The sequence below is a fragment of the Canis lupus genome, chromosome 1 (assembly GCF_011100685.1).
Source record: "Canis lupus familiaris isolate Mischka breed German Shepherd chromosome 1, alternate assembly UU_Cfam_GSD_1.0, whole genome shotgun sequence".
In the NCBI taxonomy this organism is placed as follows: domain Eukaryota; kingdom Metazoa; phylum Chordata; class Mammalia; order Carnivora; family Canidae; genus Canis; species Canis lupus.
In genome coordinates, this window is record NC_049222.1 from 45,174,228 (window position 1) to 45,195,476 (window position 21,249).

The window sequence follows — 21,249 nt, forward strand, 5'->3', positions numbered from 1 at the left end:
TAGGTATAAAGATGACCCTGCTTGTTGCACTTGCTACTACTGCACTGTGTTCATTGTGGGGATGTGGAGCCCCACTGCCTTAGTTATTTGTTTTGTTTTTTTTTTAAGATTTTATTCATTTATTTAGAGAGAGAGAGAGCCACGCATGTAGAAGCAGGGAGGGGTGGAGGGGGAGGGAGAAAGAATCTGAAGCCAACTCCACACTGAGCACAGAGCCTGGTACTGGGCTTGATCCCACGACGGAAAGATTATGACCTGAGCTGAAACGAAGAGTCAGGTGCCTAACTGACTGAGCCACCCAGGCGCCCCAGTGCCTATCTTAGTTATTTTATGTGCGCATGAGGAAAGACTGTGGTACAAAGACAAATACCTGCAACTCAGATAACTTACCAAACAGGCATGAACACATTTCTTGGTTGCATCCTTCCACACACATGAAGAGTAATAGTCTCTCTCCCTTTTTATTTTCTTTTAATTTCACTCACTTAACCTTCTGGTGGTTCTTTTAAACAGCAAATTTCTGATTAAGTGTCTATTCTAGATAAGGAGATAAAGCATATACATAGAAAGGAAAGATCTGATGTAGGCATAGCTGAGTCCACAATGGGGGGCAGCCTGTGTCTGAGCTGGGCTGGTTCCTGGAAATGCTTTTCCTGCCACCTGTCTCTCCAGCCCTGGGGCCTCGCTCCTTCAGGGCTTGCTGTCCACAGGGCTGGGGGTGGACGTTCCTGTCCTGAGAAACTCCAGTGGTCACCTTCCCTGGGGTTGCGTTTTCTGACGTCCAAGAAAAGCAAGTAGCTTGTCATCTCCTTGACTAATTTTTGTCAATTCTTTGCCACTGATTCAGTTTGCAAATTAGTTTCTGCAGCTATTAAAAAAAAAAAAGAGAGAGAGAGAAAAAGAAAAGCATCTGCTCAACTGGGTGGCCATATAGTCTCTCCAATTCAGTTGTGATGACAGCTGAGGACACCAGATTGAATTTGCCTTAAGCAAACTGGATATATGAAAAATTGAACTTCTTTTTAAAAAATGATGATTGTTCACTTTTCAAAAGGTTCCTTTGCCTTATGAAAAAGATTACAGTAGGATTTCTTTAAACACCAACTTTTGCAATACTCTAAAAATGAAATTTAATCACTGCCCCGTGTTTCCAGAGCATATTTTATGTGTGATGGGAGCATACCTATAAAAAATATTAAGCCTTTTAAAGTTAGCTTTTAAAATTATGAAAAATATGTTATCTGATGGGTTCAAGTTTACCCAATAAATATTAATAGGTTTTGCTCCAGCCTAGGAGGGAGGAAGAATAATACATCCTACTACTGACTGTTTGAATGTGCTAAATTAAAACCAAGGCCGTGCGTCATGTGACCTGTCCCTCATGAATCGTAGAGTGTCTGTTCTTCGAAACCCAAAATCAAACCTTTTAACCTTTAAGCTGGAAGGAGAGCTCCCTAAAGCAAGCTCCTGTGTAAAATTCATTTGCATTGAGCATCAGTCCAGAGCCTACAGCCTCCATGCATGCAATTGAGATGATTCTACTGCCAAGGAAGCAAGTGTCACTGGGCTGTTTCTTACTCCAGAAGGTCTAGGTGGTTGGAGGTGTAACAAGTGGATTATTCAACTTCCAAGATGGCACTCAGTTTATTTCCTTTCATTTCTTCTGCCCTTTGCTGAGTAGCTGTTGGGACACCTGTGCCAAGGAGTGGGGCTCTGACAACAGCAAAGACAGACCTTGCCTTGCTTGCATGGAGCCTGCAGTCTGGCTTCCCATCCTGTAAGCATGGTGGTCTGCCCCAAGGTGATAGAGTGCTGCCCTTAACAATTTGCTCTTTTCTTCTTTCTCTTTCTGCTTCTGGTCTTCTTCCCCTGCCCCCACCCAAGTTCAAGATTTCAGGGTGTCAAAGCGCAGACTTACCAGATCATATGTGAATTGTTAACAGAGATCCTTTGTTTTCCTTTTATCTCAACAAGGGCATACACTTTGAATTTTTAAAAAATATAGATGTACTCAGGATCGTTGAGTTCAAGCCCTGGGTTGGGCTCCATGCTGGGGGTGGAGCCTATTTTAAATAAATAAATACATACACACACACTGATTCTTAGTTACTTGTGGTGATTCTCTCCTGAAAACAGGAATGGCCCAGAGAGAGAATGCTGAGAAGTAAAGAGAAAGGAGGAGGGTAGTCTGGTTGTTGGGGCGGAGTGGAGAAGAGAAGGATCCTGACTCCATAATGGCCAGAGTGTGTGGCCAGTAGGATCGCTGACATCCGGATTCATCAGGAAGGTGAGGGGCTCTGGGCTTTTCATTGACTTTTTTGGTGTGTCACAGAGTAGCTCAGAGTCATGATAGGAGGGAGAAGATGATGGGAGCAGAGCTCCCATGGACCAAGGGAGGCTGGTGACAGGCCCTAGCCACTTGAGAAGGCCTCACAGAGGAGGCGGCCATCAAGTAGAGTGTCTTCAATAGCTGACTAAGTATCCAAGGTAGAGAAGGAGGGGACCAGCATACCAGGCAGAGGAAATGCAAACCTTTAGCTTCGCTCCTGTAACCTAAGAATGGGTGAGCATCTGTGCTCTGCCCTCCGTTGCCCGGGCTACCTGAGAACATGGGTGGCAGATGGAAGAATCCATATCCTTCCTGTCTCCTCTGTGATAGATATTTGGCACACAGCACCTCACTTAATCCCTATAGCTAGCCTCAGTGGTGGGTATTGATCCCCATTTTTAAGTTGTGGAAACTTGTGGGAGCCCAAGATTTGCCTACCCAATAAAAAGTAGAATCAGAGATGCAAGCCTGATGAGTCCGTTCTGGAGAGCACGTTTTGGCCAGGAGGCTGAACTGCTTCTCCTGTAAGTGAGTTTGCTGGAAGGGTTCTGATACATCTCGTGACCCCTTCCACTGGTTCACATGAGACTGGACTTCACCACCTGTGGAAACAGCTCAGTCTGTGATGGTCCAGAAGTCTCTTATAGTTGGGCCATTCAGAGATCTATATTATATTTGGATGATTTGTGTCAAATGGTGTAATTTTCCAGGATATAATATCCGATACATTTATATTAATGAGAAAGGGACATTATAGGATATACAGTGTTTTGTAGGACAAGAGATCAGAATGTCATCAAGATTCCCAATCTTTGTGTGCCCTTGGGCAAATGGGAGCCCTTTGAGCTTCAGTTTTTTAATGTTTAGAATGAGAATGTTGTGCCCTGCAATCCCTAAGGTCTGTTTTTGCATGACTATGATTGTTCTGTTTTGTTGGGATTAAATATGCACACAGATTATACACACAATACGTATGTGGATGTGACGCAAGAAAGAAAATGTGATCTCAGTTTAGTAAAGGAGCCATGGGTATCCGTCATCATAGAGAGAAACTTCCCTAATAGGGAATAATTGCTTTTATTTTATTTTAATTATTCTTACACTTAGTACTTGGAAAGACCCAACTTCATACTGTTCTAATCTAATGGGACGTCGCTCCACACATTTTAAGTAGGTTTTTAACTACAGAACAATGAAACATTAGCAAATGATGTTAGAACATGTCTGCACACACTGATACTTTCAGATCTGTGCCAGCCATCCTGCTCCCATATGGGCTGACCAGACGGATCAGCTGGACGAGGCAGATTGGGGTCTGGCATCCATGAATAACTCTGGCACTTCCTTTTCGACGTGGCAGGGCAGGCTGGCTGAGGCTTGGATCTGAAAGTCTGTTTGCAAGGACCTAGTTTTCTTGGTATTTCTCCATCATCTCCTTAGCCCAGCGGTGATGAATCCCATGCCTTGGTGCTGGAACAGATCGCACTCTGGGTAGGTTTTCTGCGGCTGGCTTCGTAATCTCACGCCTTCTCCCTTTGGAGAGAACAGGAGAGACGAAGGCAGTGAATTCTGGTTGGTCAGCTTTGCTGATCGCTGGCAGCTCTGATGAGAGTTTTGCTGAGGAAGAAATGAAGATTAATGCAAAGGGGGTCAGAGCCTCTCTATAGATTCTCTTTCTCAACTGTAATTTAGAAATGATTCTCTAGGCTTTAGGCAGTTTCCAGCCTGCTCCAATGGATCATTTGGAAATCAGAACAAGTGTACTTGAACGGGGTAAAATATGAACTAGGCCACAGAGCCTTTACATTGTAATTGACGTTAATTTCTGTTCCTCCTTGCAGCTGGCCTGCCCGGGGTGGGTTCTTTACAGTGAGTAAACACTGCCTGGTCTTTACTCCTTCACACTTCTGTCACCCCAATAATTGACCCAGAGACCAGACCACTGTTTCTAGAACGGGGTTTCGGCAAGTAAGAAAGGATATGGCTGTCCTGGAAGCAGGGGGGCCTCGCCTGCTGTCCTGGTCACCGCTGGCCTCTCATCAGCAGTCCTGCACTTAGGTCACAGTATGGGGTGGCCATTCGCATGTCTCGTAGCCTGGATATCTGGGGTGAAGCAGCCTGTTAGAGGAAGGGCATAAAATACTTGGCATCAGGCATATTTGGCTTGAAGTCTGTCTCTGACACCTTGTACCATCTTGGCTAGGTCACTTAAGCTCCTTGAACCTCAGTTTTCTGGCTTGTAATGTGGGAGTAACGAAACTCGCAGCATTGCAGGGCTGTTTGCCTCAATGAAGTGAGGCATGTGTGTGAATTACCAGGAACCAGCAGACCCCGCCACTCACCAGTGAGTTACAGCTATAGAAGGACACCTCCATGTCCATTTGCCTTCATTATGCCCATTTTATAAAAGAATAACTGCATTTCAAAATTAAGTTGCAGTGAATGCATCATTAATGGCAACTTGAGCTGCAGAAGGCCAGTTCTAGAACTTTTACGATTGCTTCCAACTATTCCTCCCCTCCAGGTACTGTGTCCCAGTTTATTTAAAAAAATAAAAAAGTCATCTTTTGTGCCATGTTCTCACTGATAAGTGGGGGTTTTGGCCTCCTCTTTACAATGAAATTATAGCCATTATTCTGGGGGAGAGTGAAGCTCTTTGGTAATTGGGAACAGAGCTCACTCGCTCTTTAAGGAGCTTGGAGAAGCCACCTGTGCGGAGTGGGTGCTCAGGTGTCTTCTGTGACGAGGCTTGAGACAGAGCAGCTTATGGTGGGCTCTACACCTAAAGACGGAGCTCCATAGCATGCATAGAACTTGGGGCCCAGGGGTGCAGAACACACGGCGACAGCACACACGGTGAACAGAAAGAGCCAGAGCTGGGGACTTGGAGCCAACGTGGCTTTCGGTTCCCGCTCTGCCCTTTGCCGTCTGACCCTGGGCAAGACGCTGGTCCAAACCTCAGTTTCGTCGTGGGGACAGTTAGATCTGTTTACGAGGTAGGCTTCACAAGGGCCTTTAAGGGGGGGGGGGGTGGTAATAGCAACAACAAAACTATGCAGAAGAGATGAATATTAATAATAAATAATGAATTTGTTGATATCGGTGTCAATAGCCAGAGCCACAGCGTAGAGAAGAGTGCACACTGGCCAGGGAAGTGGGACCTGGTCTCATTCCCCTTGGGTGGCCCGGCCACTGGCATTCCCAGGTGACGCTGAGCAAGTCACCCAAGCCCTCACAATCTCGGCTGCTCCACATGTAGGCCGGGGGCCGGGGCCCCCGTTACGAGAGCCAGAGAGTTCATAAATGTGAAGACCGCTTTGAGCACTAAAGCGGTCTCCAAATATATAAGCTCTGTGACCATTTTCTCCACCTCTGATTGTTACTTGCACGAGTACCTGACGTGTTTACTTGTGAATGTCCACCTTTCGGGTGATGGATCATTTACACGCTGTGACAGCGGTTCCCTAGGGGTACTTTGGATGCATACACCTCCCCGACATGCACGGTGTAGAAATACTTGCCAGAATCCCATAAAAAATGTACTTACTATTGGCTTATTTCAAGTTGATCAAGACAGAAATCTTGACTTCTCTAACTTGGCAGCACAAGACACATTTGGTCTGTGTCGGTAGGTACATGCGTGTGTTCGTAGATCATTCCTGTATGTCCCCCTGACAATTTGAGTGAATCTGTCTTTTTCGTTTTGTTTCCCAGTATGGCCTTGGTGCCTTTTACCACGCAGATGCTGATTTGCTCCGGACAATAACCCTATCCTCTTCACACCCTGGCCAATCTTAATCCAGACTTCGGGAAATGACTGTGACTTGAGAGGCTATAGCTATGATAGTCAAGATGAGCTGATTTTCATTGTCGTTTCCTCTTGAGTAGCTTTTAAAATGGCATTTGAAGGATCAACGCATTAGCGAAATGCTTAGGATAATCCGAAGTAACAGACGGTATTTTGGTGCCCATTTTGTTTCATGTGGATCATTAACGCATTTCAGAGTTGTGTCTCCTCCCCTTATGCCAAACACACAGTGGAAACATGAAAAACCTATTCAGCATTTTTCTTATCCCACATCACAACTGGGATGCCCTCAAAAATAATTACAATAATATGATATAATATAAATAAATTGTTATTCTGGCATCGTCTAAGTTTTACCAGCCACAGAGGCATAAAGATCAAATTAGAATTACTAAATAGAGTTTTTCGATTGCTGAAGCTTATGATTTTGTTCCTAATGGAAACTAATTGCCCTAAATGTCCAAATATTTAACTTAATTCCTGGTTGTACCTATGGCATCTATGAAAGTCCCATTAAACTTTTCGACCCCAATTCATTATAATTTTCACAGGTTATGGTGAGGTCATTTTGTATTGTGGTTGAAAGCATCAGTTTTAAGGTCAGACTTCCTGTGTCTACACCTCACTTTGGCAATGCGTGCTTTGGTAATATTACTAGTTATAACTACTTAAATGAGCTCAACTAGTTGTATTTTATGACTATGTAGTAGGTTCTTACAGAATGCTTCTGTGTTCCTCTACTTTTTAAATGTGTTTTTCAGCTTTTATGGAATTATTTTTTAAGAAAACCAGCAGGTATGCCACCACCACCACCACCAAAGGCACTTCTTAGATCTTAAGACAGCAAAAGATGTGGAAATGGGTATTTTCAGAAGTTTATACCCATATAGCTTAGTGACATCATCACATAAGATTGTAATCGACTTCATGCACTATCAGATATTTTGTGACATCTCTGAAAGATCAGCTGATTCAAAACTCCAAGCAGAACTAGGACCAGAGCACCACAGGTTTAGGTATCTTGTAAGTCTAACCACTGCTACAGACTGAAGTGGTTACACCTGGTTGTGCTCTGAATGGAGCTATGGAGGCAGGACCTCATGGACCCATTAATGTCATTGGATTGGCCTTCTCTTTAGAACTCATCCATTGGGGTCTTCCTAGTGTATACATGAAGGAATGACTAGCCCAGCAAGGTCAGGTGACACTGTTAGCTATTGGTGGAACCTCATCTGGAGTCTGGGCATGCTGACTTCCAGGACAGGGGTCTCTCCTGAATAATTCCAGCATGAGGAGAGAGATGAACATGGCATACTCTGGTTCTTCCTGCTGTCCTGGAAGAAGACATGGCTTTGTAGAGCACAGAAATTCTTCAAATATTGAAACATTTGCTGTTGTGTTGACACCATCTCTTCTTTAGGAATTATCTTGGAAAAAAAAAAAAAAAACTAGGGAAAGTTATATTCCATTGACCAGTGATGACCAGCTATTGTTCCTTTTGTCAACAGGCAAGATGATGAATGAAGTTCTGGCAGCTTCCTGTGTCCCAGGCCTTGTAGAAATAAATGAGACGTGCTTCAAAGTTCTAATGTGCATCACATCGGATCTTGTTTAAGGAAGCATTAAAAGGAACCCGCCGTTACCTATTGAGAAGGCTCTGTGCTCTCAGGCATTGTTTCTGATTGAATCCAGAGGTTGCAAGCATGCCTCCCTGTATTACCTGTTGGAGCAGGTTTAATTTTATAAATTTTAAAACAAACTCTATGAGTTTCCAGTTCATAATTGTTCTTTTTGAGGATGCACTCAGATGAACAGTATCGCATCTGTAAGAGATACGCTCTTCCACAGACCCGAATTGATTGGAATATAAATGGCAACAACCTCCATCTGTAGCATCATCCAGTACCCGTGATGGAAAGGGCAGATTGCGAGGAAACCCTTCCGAGGGGGAAAAAGTCACACTGTGTTGGAACTACAGATTAATAGAACCATAGCGTTAGTCAACCACGGCTTTTTTCTTGAACACAACATGCATAGACTGTAGTTCTTGACTGGTGACTTTAATCCATTATGAATCATCTCCTTGGACCTCTCAAAAATTGAAAGTCTTGAGCTTCCATTGAAAAAGCAATGCAGTTTTGAGAAGATCCAGGGTTCAATGTAGTCTTCGGGTTCATTCCAGCCTTCAGTGTCCAGTTATTACAAACAGCAGGTACCCAGGTGGTAGATGAGAACCTAGTGGGAGAGGAAGGAAAGAAACGACAATGAACGGGCATATTACATTGTATTATACACATACTTTATAAGTACATTTCTTATGAGCTTCTTATTCAGGCAGAGATTATAAAAGTTTGCTGCAAGTATCTAGACCAGGATTTGTGTTTTGGAAATTATCAGTGTTCACAATACCTGCAGGGAAAACCAAAAACAATGACAAAAACTCAAATGAGAGCACTCTTTACACCTAAAAGAATATTTTTTATCATTCTTTTGTTTTGGCTCTGTCACAAATTAAAGTGCTTGGCATGTGGTAGTCTGTGGTCTCTTGAAATTGAATCAATGAGAACCTGACACTTTCACAGGATGCTGTCACTTTGGACATTCATAATAAAAATTGAAACTGAGTTTGGTTGGTAGTCATTTACTTTGTCTTGGAGCTCAGCGCATCTTCCATGCTGCACCTTTGCTCTCGGCCAACCCATTTCTCTGGCCCTGTGTCTAGAGAGAGAACTGCACACATGGTTTGGGTCGTTCCGTCTCTTGCCCTGAATTATTGTTGATTTTTAGGTTTGAACAACCATCCTTTGTTATTTGTTGAAAGGCAGAGCTATTTATGAGTGCCCAGGTCATTTTGATTATGCATTCTACAACATGGATTAAAGATAATTCCTCTTCAGAAATAGTATACCTTTGCTTTCTTTGTTTTCTGCCTATATTTCTGTTAAATTGATTATAATATTATTATAATATATTTTGATATTTTTTAGTAAATAAGTCGAAAATTGGAGAAGGTGGTGGGTAACTTGGCCGCAGCTATAGGCTTTTTTTGTTTGACTCTCTGCCCAGTGTTCTAGAGTATATTTTTGCGTATTCCACAATATTCAGGCAAGAAACTTTAAAACTCCAAAGAAATCCAAACCTGTGAGCCTATTCAGATAACTTAGACCTTGCTTGGCACTAAATTTGATAGGAAGGTAAGAAAAGATACCTTTCCTTCTATTCTTTTGTAACTAAAGCTGCGCCTGGCAGAGAGATATGCCACTCATCTAGGTCTATGCTTGGCCACCCCACCTACACCCCCACCAAAAAGGAACAGCCTGGATTTGGGGATTCATATGGACATTCTTAGGCATCTATAAGCAAATGATTTTGGAATTCTTACATTAGAGAAAAAGACAAATAGAAGATTCTGGGGTTCTTTAGATGGGGCAGGAAGAGAAAAAGTAGAAGAGCAAACAAACTTAAAAATAGGATCCTATTTTGGGAACTGAGTCCATGTGGGGTCCTAGCACTTAGCTGGAGGTGTCTGACCGAGGCGAGCTTTCTAAACCCCAAGAGACACCATAGTAAGGGCAGAGGTTGATGCTTTTTGTTCCCTGGATGAATTCCCTTTTCCAAAGCCTCTATCACCCTCTGCCTGAACATCTGGGCAAGTTCTCTTTGTGAATCAGCGTGAATATTTACGGGCACCCCCCTTCTCCCTTCCTTCTGTCTGCAGCAAAGGAAAGCTTTCAAAAAAAAATCTTGAGCTAGACTTTAAAATAATATTAGGTGACTTTGACAAACTGAAGCTCTTTGGTGTGTACACAATTAGAAAGAATCATTGATGTGGGTTGTTTTGGTTTATAAGTAAACGCTGGCCTCTCCCTTGAATTCTAATACCAAAATCTCATTCAAATGAGATTGTCTCAAGCAGTTCCTTTGAGGTTAATAAATTCTTCAGAGAGGAAAAAGCCTGAAACATCTGCTTCAGAATGGTCTCTGCTTGGGAATTGCACATAGATGATTACTTTTATCTAAAGTGATTTGTGTTTTAAATGATTTAAGAATACAAGCAGTTAAGAAAGTGATTGAGTTTGATGCTTTAGAAGAAAGCTTCTTTCCATTCATTATTAGTAATTTTCCTAAATCTACTATTTCTTGATCCAATTTTTTAAATTGGGGAATATTCCACACGATTGTGGCTGGCATCAAATCACATCATTTTTACAGCTGGGCTTTTTCAGAGGGCTGCTTAAGGATTACCAGGAGAGGAGCTTACTGCAGTGTTTAGACTGGGTCATAGTTATTGTTTTATAGATACTTACTGAACTTTTAGTAACTGTGAGAAACTTTATGTTTACTTCTCTTATTTCTGTTCTGAGATATGTATCTCTTTCAAAGCATTTTTGAAAAAGATTTATTTATTTGAGAGTGAAAGAGAGAGACACAGAAAGAGAGTTTGGGGAAGGGCCAGAGAGAGACTCTGAAGCAGACTCTGTGCTGAGTGCAGAGCCCGGCCCAGGGCTCCATCTCACTACCCCAAGATCACGACCTGAGCTGAAACCAAGAGTTGGATGCTTAGCTGACTGCACCACTCAGGCACCTCTCAAAGCATTTTTTTAAGTCTCATAGAAAAAGACTTTACCTGTTGTCAATAAGGAAATAAAATAAAGCTCATTTTCACACATTCTTGTGTTATTGCAAAAATAATTATTTTTTAATCCAAAAATATACAAGCATCAAATGACTCTTATTATAGACAGCTTAGGAAAGAAGATTATAAACTAGAAGAAAATATATATACATTTTATTATCTAAGCTTTTTTTATATACAAGCTCAAACATCGTGCTCAAATATACTTTTTACGAAGACATTATAAATTTTAAAATCCACCAAAGGATCCACATTTCTAGAAATAAATGTGGCTTTCAGATGGCTTAGACTGTCAGTTATGCACAGTTGGGAAGGAGCTTGAATGCACCTTTTATAGATTTTGCCTGGGTGATCGTGGGTGACAGCAAAACTGTTAGTGAGTGGAAGTAATTGCTATTCAGAAGATTTTCTTTAAAATTTCTTATGAAGACTGAGCCACATTCGTGTTTTACATGATTTTAAAAGTCCCTTCATGAAGAGTTGCATTAATATTTAAGAGTCCGTCCCCTCCCATGTCGAGCACATTGAGTAAAGAAGCCATGGCTAACATATCCATTGACACTTCTCTCTTATTACAACGTTCCCATTAGAAGAGTTCTGTGTTGCCTGTGTGGACGTGAGCACACAGACACGCACACACTTCGTGGGACTGGAGGCCATAGCAGGGTGACCAGAATCCGCTCAGGTCACAAAGAAGTGTAACTTCCAAAGCTGTGGCCTGCTGGGGAGACCACGGGGAAGGAGAGGCCAGCCCCGGCTGCTGCGACAAGAACTGGGGGAACAGCCCTGATGATGATGAGATCAGGGCTCTCATCTCTGTGTGAGAGGGCTGGCCATGGCCGAGGCCCCATCTCTTTAATGCCCTCTGACTCTATCCTGCGAGTCTGGCTTTTTATGAGAATGCTGTACTTTTGTCTTCAAATACCAATATTCTTTTGTACATCCAACAAACACATATTTGGTGTTTACTAAATGCCCGGTGCTGTGAGCAGGGGTGGTGCCAGGAGTTAAATAATGCCTGGGCTTATCATCAGGATCTGCCTGTTGAAAAGGAAGACAGATGTGTGTCATATATTAAACAGAAGATGAATGCAGAAGAGCTCACATAGGCAGATAGAAACCACATGTTTCCCTAAAAATGACTATTTTATGAGCTCAACTTTCCACTGTAGAAAAAAAAAAAACAGTCTGTTTCTCTTTTTTGCTATTTTCTAGCCAGTAACAAGTTTATCGTTTATTTGGTTTTCAGAATCGTAGGATTATATTTACTTATATTAGTGAACCACTCCTATGCAAAAGTATAGTATTTCCAAGGACCTACCCAATTTTCAGTGGCCTAGCAGCAATGTTACTTGGGGTAAGATTACAGAAATATGTTCTCAGTGGACATTCCTCACAGCAGATTCTAAACAGGACCCTCTCGTTTTCTAAATCCATAAACATTAGTGAGGAAGCAAAGTACCACCATCCACGAATGCTGCAGTGAATTCAACATGAGAAGTGACAAGCTTCAAATGTAAGTGGATGGAATGAAAAACTCAAACTAATCTCAAGCACAATGACTTTGGCTTTACAGTCTTTGGAAAATTATAAATAGAACACCCGAGACACCATCTCTACTATCAAACCACTAGATCAGAGTTTCTTGAGAGATCTGTCTTATTTAAGAAAAAAAAAAAAAGACAATGGAACAGAGATAGACTATAAGGAGACAGTGGGAAGCAATACAGAGAAAGTTTTTCTTGGCCCACATTTTTTCTGAAGTGAGTTTGAATTTCCTGGGGCCATCTTAACAGTTCACAAACAACAAGGTAGGTTCCCCTAGATCCCTGTAACAGTGAACTGATGCACCCCAGAAGTAGAGTTGACACAAGTGTTTTTGGCCTAGTTATATTGTACTTAGATATATTACCATTAAATCCAAAAGAAGAAAACAAAACCAGTAGAAAACCAGTGAATCGTGGATTTCATTCATCGTTGGCTTGTATCTTTATCTGAGGAAGAAAGATCCATCAAATCTAAGTATGGGAATTTTACCTAACTGAAATATAAGACTTGTGATACATAGATTTGATTTGGAAATTCAAATGTTTCCAAATGATGATGAACATGAGGCCCATGTGGACAATATGTATTACTTCAAATAAAGTGAAGTATTAACTAGGGTAGGTGTTGAACCATCACTAAATCATTTGTTAATTATCCTTTCTTGGACTTCAGCCAAGACATAGCAGTAATATTCCATTCAGCCAAAATTCTACCTACCATCCAATAAAAGCAGTAATTCCTCAGTATTCTTGACCATCAAAATTTTCAAATTAAGTTTCCACAAGATAACATCACAATAAACTATTCCTAGCATAGTGGAGGGTTGAGGCTTCTTTAACAAGCTTCCAGTTTTTAAGGAATTTAAATATATTTCTTAAAGGTATGAAAACAAGTGTTCTGCATATATCCCCAGCAGTCTTTGCTGTTGCAAAAGGCCCTCAGAAGCCTCCCCTTGCTGGTGTGGAGGCGGTGGGCAGCACCAGCCACAGAGCCTGGTGCATCTAGAACCAGCTTCTAACTATGATAGACATGAAGGAAACAGCCACTCTCTCCCCAAGGGCAGGGCAGAGAGGAATTCTACTTAACAGAAGCATGACACTCAGTGTGTTTCAGTTCATCTCTTAAACACTGAGACGCTAAAAACCAGCCCCCCATTTGAGTCATCTACACCTGCATCAGGGAAGCTTCTTCTTCCCATCAGGTTTCTTCCATTGCCCATAGAGAAATGAGATTCTTTGATTCATGTGCATCTCTTCAACTACTCTTAGCTTGCTCTTCAATTTGCTGGTTTTTCATTCCTTTCTCTTGGGTTATTTGTAAGTGCTTGCAGCTGAAGATGCTTCCAAGGCTTTCATAGTGGTTCCCAAATCTGCACGCTAGAATCACCTGAGCAGCTTTAAAAATATATAGATGTTAGATAGATAATAGATAGATAGATGATAGATGCCTATGTCCCTTCCCTACAGATTGTGATTTCTGGGTGTGTGCTGGGTGGGCATTGGGAATTTTAATAGATTCCTGGGGGGATCCTAAGGTTTGGATGAGTTTGGGAACAGCTGGGCTACAGGAAGGAAAGGAAAGGCTTGGTACGCCTAGTCCTGCATCGTAGCTCGGCCTCCTGCCGGTTGTGTGGCTGGTCATTTAACCTTGTTGAGCCCTGGTTTCCTCATCTGTGGCGTGGCAACAATCATGCTGGCAGTTTTCTCCTCTGCATAGGGAAAAATGCCGTTTATGTTAACTGATTAGTGACAGCGCATGTAATGCACTTGTTGCAGGAAGTGGTGGTTGGCATTATTTATCCCCAGAGTACAATCGAGCTTAATGCATTCCCAAGACTTGGAAGCACGCTACAGATGAGTAAGTGGTGTCAGCTTAATGAAAGTGAAAACGAGTAGGATGACAGCCAGGCACCCTGCCCCATGGGAGCTTCCCCGCCTGCCCCGCCCCCAGCCCCCGATAACTGAGTTGTTCATCTATGGCTAGCCTGTTGGAAAGAAATGATATAGCGTTACACTCAGAGATAGGGCTATTGTGTCCATCTGTTTTCCCAGGATGGGGTGAGTCTGCCCAGGGCTTTGGGAACAGGATCTGCCTGGCAGAGCAATCAGAGGAAATCTGGGAAGTGGACACTTTTGAAAGGCTAGCATGGTCCATGAGTTGGTGGCACATTTGCTGATGGCTCCTCACCACAGCCCAAGGCACATCCATAAGGTTAGATGTGAAGGGAAGTAGGGGTGGGGCTGCCATGCGCGCCCCACTCCCCACCCTACCCTAGGCCCTCGCCCATTACAGTCTGATTGTATTTTTCATCTCTTCTCTCCTCCAACCATTCTTATTTATTGCTTTATATTCATCTGAAATAAGCAAAAAGTAACTTCATTCATTTTATTTTTTTAGACATTTTATTTATTTGAGAGAGAGAGAGCATGAGGGGGGCTCAGAGGGAGATGGAGAGGTAAACTCCCTAAGCAGGGAGCCCAATGGGTGGCTTGATCCCAGCACCCCGATTTCATGACCCGAGCAGAAGGCAGATGCCTGCCTAACCGACCAAGCCACCCAGGCGCCCAGGAAAAATTAACTCCTTTTAAAAAAAGAACCACAAACATGAAGCCTGTTGGGATGAAGGTGGTTCCTGCACACAGACCTTGTGGAGGGACAGAAAGCCCATCGCATCTTGCCTAGTGTGACCTTGGGGAAGTATCTTTTGTGGCGGAGGAGAAGGGAGGTCAGTGGTGTGCGTTCCCTCCTGATGGAACCCTAGAAAGGCAGAGTGTCAGAGCTGAGAGGCACCCGAACGAACAGCCATCTGAACCCCAGGGGTTCCTAACAGTGAACACGCTGAAATTATATGCGAGATCATAGATGTACTGAAATGTTCCTTGGATGAGGGCCATGGCTTTGCATCAGATTTGCAAAGAGCTTGGTAATCCTCTAATACTCAGGGACCAAATTTATTAATAAGGAAGCTTGAGAGCCACACTGGCAGCTAGGAGCAGCGTTAGGGGCCAGAGTCAGGGCGACCACACCGTGCTGCGCCCCCCGGCCCCCCAGCTCCAAGCGGGGCTGGAGCAGCCACGGCCTAAACCACAGGTTCAGCCCAGGTCCGGCCACGCTGATGGGGCGCAGAAGGCAGGGCCCATCTCCCCTTAACTGAGGACATCATGTCCCCTGAAGGCACTTGGGAAGAAGGTGGAACCCCCGTAGCTGCGGCAAATTCTCATTATTTTAACCTGCCAGGAGGCATCGTGGGGTCAGAATCCCAGCAGGGATCTGGGCGGGTCTGAAAGAGTTGGGGCCACCTGCTGTGGAGGGTCGGGGTCTCCCTTCGGCTGCAGTAACAGAACACCATCCACCGGGGCCTTATAAAGCACACGTGATCTTCCGTCAGTCCTGGAGCCTGGGCAATCCCAGATCCGGGCGCCGGCACATCTGGGGGCAGGTAAGGGCCAGCTTCTCCTGCCCCGCGCCTGGGGGGGAGGGACCGGCAGGTGGCTCTGGGCCTCTCCGTGCACGAAGGCTCTGCCCTGCCGCGAAGCACCTCCCAGAGGCCTCAGACTCCATCACTCTGGGGATCAGGTTTTCAATTTATGAATCTGGTGGCGGGAGGGGGCCACAAACATTGTCTAGAGCATTAGGCAGAGGCCGAGAGGAAGAAGGATGGTTCGGTGTTTCTTCTCCTTTCTTCTATGTGATTTGGTTTTTGTGTGGGCTCGTTGGCCAAAAAGAGGCCTGGCAGGATGAAAGAATCTGACGACCGACTCTCTTAAACCCTGCCACCAGCAGGACCCCTTAACAATGACAGAGAAAACATAGCCACGCGGGGCTGGCTTGCTGTGGTTGAGCTGCAGGTGGGGGAGTGTGTGGGATCCACTGGGAACACTTATGGGAGAGGCTTGGAGGGCCCCCCCCCCCCGGGAGAGGGTACGATCTAGTGGATCTAGTGCCAACAGCCCAGCTCCCGATCAGTGCCTGCTCCAGCGCGTGCTAGCATCTAACCTTCACCTCCTCGAGCCTTCGTTCCCCTGCTGTAAAGTGGGGACAGCTGTGCCTCCCTAGCGGGATTGTTTGAGGACAAAATGAGAAAATGATTGAAAGTAGTTTCTGCGTCTAACGGATCCCACCTGTGCTGTTGTTGAACGTACTCTGCAGTGTGGAATCATGTCGCTTTAAATTACACTTGATGTCATTAGGAAGGAGGGAATCAGGCCCCATCATTCAAGTCCTGAGGCTCGGATGAAAATAAAAGATCTTGAATGATCGCCTTTTGTTTCCCTTTCATGTCGCACTCATGCGGCTGACCTCCAAACCTTTGATCTGTTTTTTAATTACCCAAGTAAGGAGAATACATTCTTGTTATGAATGATCATAACGAGCACAGAAGTTTGTAGAGTAAAAGGTGACTGACTAGTCCATGTTTTTCTAAACCAACTTGTAATAAACTTTCTAAGTAAAGCCTAGAAAATGTCTGTGATATGCATCTGGGCTTTTTTACATGTCGATAGACCTCGCCTAATATCAGGGTTTTCTTGTGACAAGGGTTTGAGGAATTCTGGGTCAACTTTGCACAGGAAATAGTATTTCCGCAGAGGGTGTTTCCACCTCTGGAAAGCTGGAGTGTCCCAGCAGCTCTGGCATTGTTGGGCGCAAGAGTCTGACTTTGGCAGAAGACATGGGAGGAAGGAGAGGGAGAGATATAGACTGTTCTGGGGGATGGTGTTTCATCATGAAGGCAGAGAATTTGGTGCTACTGTTGCTGGAGCTCAATAGGAAACCATTAGGGGTGTGGTACTGGGGACCAAGGCCAGGCTGACCCCAGAGAGGGCTGGGCTGCTGCTGGCACAGCCTATGCCTTTCTGCAAATTACAGTAGGGGGCCCCTTGGTTCCTATGGTTCACAGCGTGGCAAGAGGAGCAGCACAGCTGCGTTTCAGCTCCTGCTTACCCCCTCACAGGTGCACTTGTGCAGTGCACAACTTATACAACCGTGCTCAGCAGCCCCAGGACAGACCCAGGAGTTCAGCCATTCTACCCCAGCCAGGAAGAACAAAAATAATACCAAAAAGCCAGGATCCTGGTCACTTACACCCAGGTTTTGGACACATGGTGAGATGGAGGAGAAGGTACTGGGAAGATGGAGAGGTTAAGGACATTCCTTTTCAGATCATGGAATGTATCTCCTTCAAGTATCCGAGGCTTTGTGGGTGTTCTCAACTTCTCCAATCCCTCTCCCCTCCCTACTGCTGTTCTCTCAGATTCTTCCATAAGACAAGATCTGCTCACTTCCTCATTCAAAGGCCTTGCCCTTCCTACCCTAACCCTAGAAGCATGACTTTGCTTCCAAGGGCCCCAGAGTGACCTCTTCATGGGTGCAGTTGGAGGAGGCTCATCTAGAGCCTGGCACAGGGGAACACCAAATCTCAGGTCATGGGTACCTGGCCTCATGTTGGGCGGCCTCTGGTATGTGAGGAATAAATGCAGATTTGGGTGCCTCTGAGAGCACCCTTCTCTGTGTCTTGCTCTGTATGTGCCATGTGTTAGTTTCCCTCTGTCCCCACAAGCTACGCCTCTTCTCTTTACATCTTCTCCCCTTCTGTCCCTTATAAGGACACTCGTCATCAGATTTAGAGCCCACCCAGATAATCCAGGATGATCCCATCTAGAAACCATAAAATACATCTGCAAAGACCCTTTTTCCAAATAAGGTGACATTCACAGGTTTCAGAAGTAAGCACACAAACATACCTTTTGGGGCCACTGTGCAATCCACAACACACCATGATCCCAAGCCTGAATTATGTCTGAATGTAATTATCCCCTTTTCCCTAGGGTGGCTGCCAGTGCCTTCATACCAGCCCTGAGTAGAATATGAAGTGTTCTGGAATGTCACTTGAACAATGCTAGGACACCACTGACTACAAAACAGAATTCCATCTAAGGTTCCAAGCTTGTGTCCTTAGGAAAGACCCAAAGATCCTTCGATCTGTGCTTTCCTCCTTACTTTCACCATGTTTCCTAATCCAAATGACCATCCTCCCTTCTCTGAATTATTACAACATCTTCCTCACAGGCTTCCTGCATCTTCCTTTCCATATTGCAAAGGAATTATTCCTGAATGTAAATCTCATTGTGCAAATACACAACACACACAGAGACACCCACACACCTGTTCCCGTTGCTCTTGAGAATGAAGCCCAGATCCCTAAGGAGACCCACACAGGGGGTCACTGTGGTGATCTGGCTCTGTCCACCTGTCCAACCTTCCATTCCATACAAGGCCCAGCTCTCAGACCTCGAGCCACACTGCTGTGCTCTGGGTCTGGGGGAGATGCCCTGCTCTAAGGGCTTTGGCAGCCCATAGTTTTATTTCAAAGGCTCTTAGCTCCTATCATATCAAACATGTTAGGATGCACCCATCTGCTTCATTAAGTATTTTTTGGTGCAAAGATATTTTAAAAGCTTTCGTATTTCAGCTTTTGAAATTATGTGACTACGAGTGACTCCTTTAAGAGGACCACCTCTGGGTGCTTGAGAAGTCTCACAAAGGGAAGGCATCCACACTTGCACTGATTTTAAAAAAAATACAGTAAAATATTTATGACCACTCATTTCTAACTCAAAATGGTGACAAAGTGTTTTTTGTTTGTTTGTTTGCATTTTATTAAACAGCCATTTCAACTTTGTAGGATTCTTTTTTTTTTTCATATCTTGAGGATAGTACATTGTTTTCAGATCTCATAGCTGTCAGGCAGTTAGTACTGAGATCATGGGAATATTGGGTTAGTCAGAGAATGTCTGATACTTAGTCCCAAGGACACTCATTACTCGTGTCACTTGGTACCTCAGGGTCTGTGTTGCTCAAATAAGCACTGGAAGCCTCAGAATGCCTGTTCAGCTTTTGATTGGTAATCTGGACTCTAGCCCCATAAAAAAATAATGTTCAATCATAGACCAAATTGATCATTTTGATTGTTTCTAGAGAAAAGACAAGACTTAAAAGTGATTTGGCTAGGTAATCGTCTTATCAAACTTTGAATGTCCCACTAATAGCATTCTGCTCATTCCTCTAAGCTTGGCCAGCTGGTCCTCCCCTGTGGAAGCTGGTATCATGTGTCCTCTGCATCTTGTTCAATGAATCTTGTTCATTCTAGAAACATTTGTTAAGTTCCTACTAAGCAAAGAACTCTGTGCTTGCTATGGAAGACACTAAAAAGCTGAATGAGGCACAGGGACATGTCCTGGGGATGGTTGGAAGGACCAATGTAATGCTTCTACAAGGGAAGATGCAATCAGTGGCTTACTAGAGGAACAAGTGCTGTGCCGTGGAGAGAAGAGTCAGTGTTTTGAAGGCAGAGGACAGGGATGGAGATGGATTCGTGGAAGGGCTGACATTTCAAGCTGAGCTTTGACAATGGATAGAGGTAGAATGGGCTTCCAAGGTAAGGAAACACCAGAGCAAAAGCAGGGAGAGGGGGACATGCATAGCAGGGAGCAGTAGGGAGCTCTCGGTGAGAAGACAGGGTCCGCGTGTGGAGTAACAGGACTCGTGATCTGAGCACTCGTGATCTATACCTTCTGTCTTCTCCGCCCACCTGGGGGGCAGCGTTTTGTTCATTTGTTTAAGATTTCAACAAAGGTATCAATTCATTTAAAAAAATCATATCTAGGGGCGCCTGGGTGACTCAAGTGGTTAAGCATCCCACTCTTGACTTTGGCTCAGGTCATGATCTCAGGGTCGTGAGATCAAGCTCTGCACTGGGCTCCATGCCCAGTATGGAGTCCGCTTCAGGTTCTCTCTTTCCTTCTGCACCTAACCTTGCTTGCACTCACACGTGCTCTCTCTCTCTCAAATAAATAAGCAAATATTTTTTAAAAGATCATAGCTAACATAGGGCAGGCACTGTCTTGTACCAGAAATGCAACAATGCGCAGAACAAAGTTCCTGATTTCATAGAGCTTTAAATCTAATTGTAAGAGACACATTGATATGATCTCCTAGGTGGTTATAGGTGCTACAAAGAGAACAGTCTAGGGTGGGGGGGAGGGATGGAAAGGCAGGGGGAGGCCATGGCTCATACTTCCTGTGTAGTGGTCAGGGAGGACGTCACTGATGAGGTGACACTGGTTTGACTAGAGATCAGGACGATGTAGGAAATAAGCCAGGGTTGACAGACTGGAAAAGTTAAAGGAGGGGGCGTCTGGCTGGCTCAGTCAGTTGGAGAATGCAACGCTTGATCTTGGAGTTGTGGGTTCGAGTCCCATGTTGGGTGTAGAGATGACTTAAAAATAAAATCCTAAAATAAGAAAAGAAAAGTTAGAGGAGAATAAGTGAAGTTTGCTGTTTGACACCGTTGTGTCTGTTTCTGTGGTTGACAACGTGTGGGTCTCCTTTTCCAATGCCCGAGAACCGTCTTAAATACATCGTTCAGAGTTCAGCTTGGCCGGGAGGCTGTGCTGAGCAGGCCAGAGTGGCCTCGTCATGACACGGGCATTTCTGGGAAGGCTGTTGCCCTCCCGAGTGTGCATCTGCGAGTAACTCCATAGGAGGCCTGACTTCAGAGTCATCCTCATGTGGTCTCAGCTCCATCTCCACCACCAACTAGCTCTGGGCCACCAGACCTGTGGCTGAACCTCGCTGAGCCTATTTTCCCGTCCCCAAAGTGGAGGTCAATAAGGTGAATAGGTATGAAGCCCTCAGCGCAGTGCCTCCTGCAAACGATGTTTGCAGTGGACGTGGCCAGTGCTTGCAGTGAGAGGGCAGTGAGAGCAGTGCCCAGAGGATGCGTGGTCCCGGTTCTGTCTATGGCCCCGGTGCTCGTCCCCCACCCCAACTCCCCAGTGGTCTAGGGCCTCTTTCCTGGAACAGCCTGTGGTATTCCCGAGGCCAAAATAGGACCCTGATCCTTGTATTCCATCCACGGTAAGGATGAAA

General features: G+C 44.5%; 1 protein-coding gene and 1 long non-coding RNA gene across 25 annotated transcripts in view; one reads left to right on the forward strand and one right to left on the reverse strand.

Moving 5' to 3' along the window:
• Positions 1 to 21,249, forward strand: part of SCAF8 (SR-related CTD associated factor 8) — a 221,958-nt gene that overhangs the window by 139,375 nt on the left and 61,334 nt on the right. For 2 of the 24 annotated variants that reach the window (XR_005353708.1, XR_005353712.1), the window contains 2 exons: positions 2,137 to 2,287; positions 7,646 to 8,761. The exons of 19 other annotated variants lie outside the window; for them this stretch is intronic. The gene's annotated coding sequence lies outside the window, so the exon portion shown is untranslated. Of the gene's footprint in view, positions 1 to 2,136; positions 2,288 to 6,043; positions 6,286 to 7,645; positions 8,762 to 21,249 lie in introns of those variants that run through there. 3 more of the 24 variants (XR_005353715.1, XM_038526406.1, XR_005353714.1) reach the window with 2 other exon arrangements.
• Positions 3,396 to 18,196, reverse strand: LOC119870757. The gene is made up of 3 exons (XR_005353718.1): positions 18,063 to 18,196; positions 5,877 to 8,372; positions 3,396 to 4,447 (listed from the first exon to the last, which is right to left on the reverse strand). It is a non-coding gene; the product is annotated as an uncharacterized LOC119870757 (long non-coding RNA).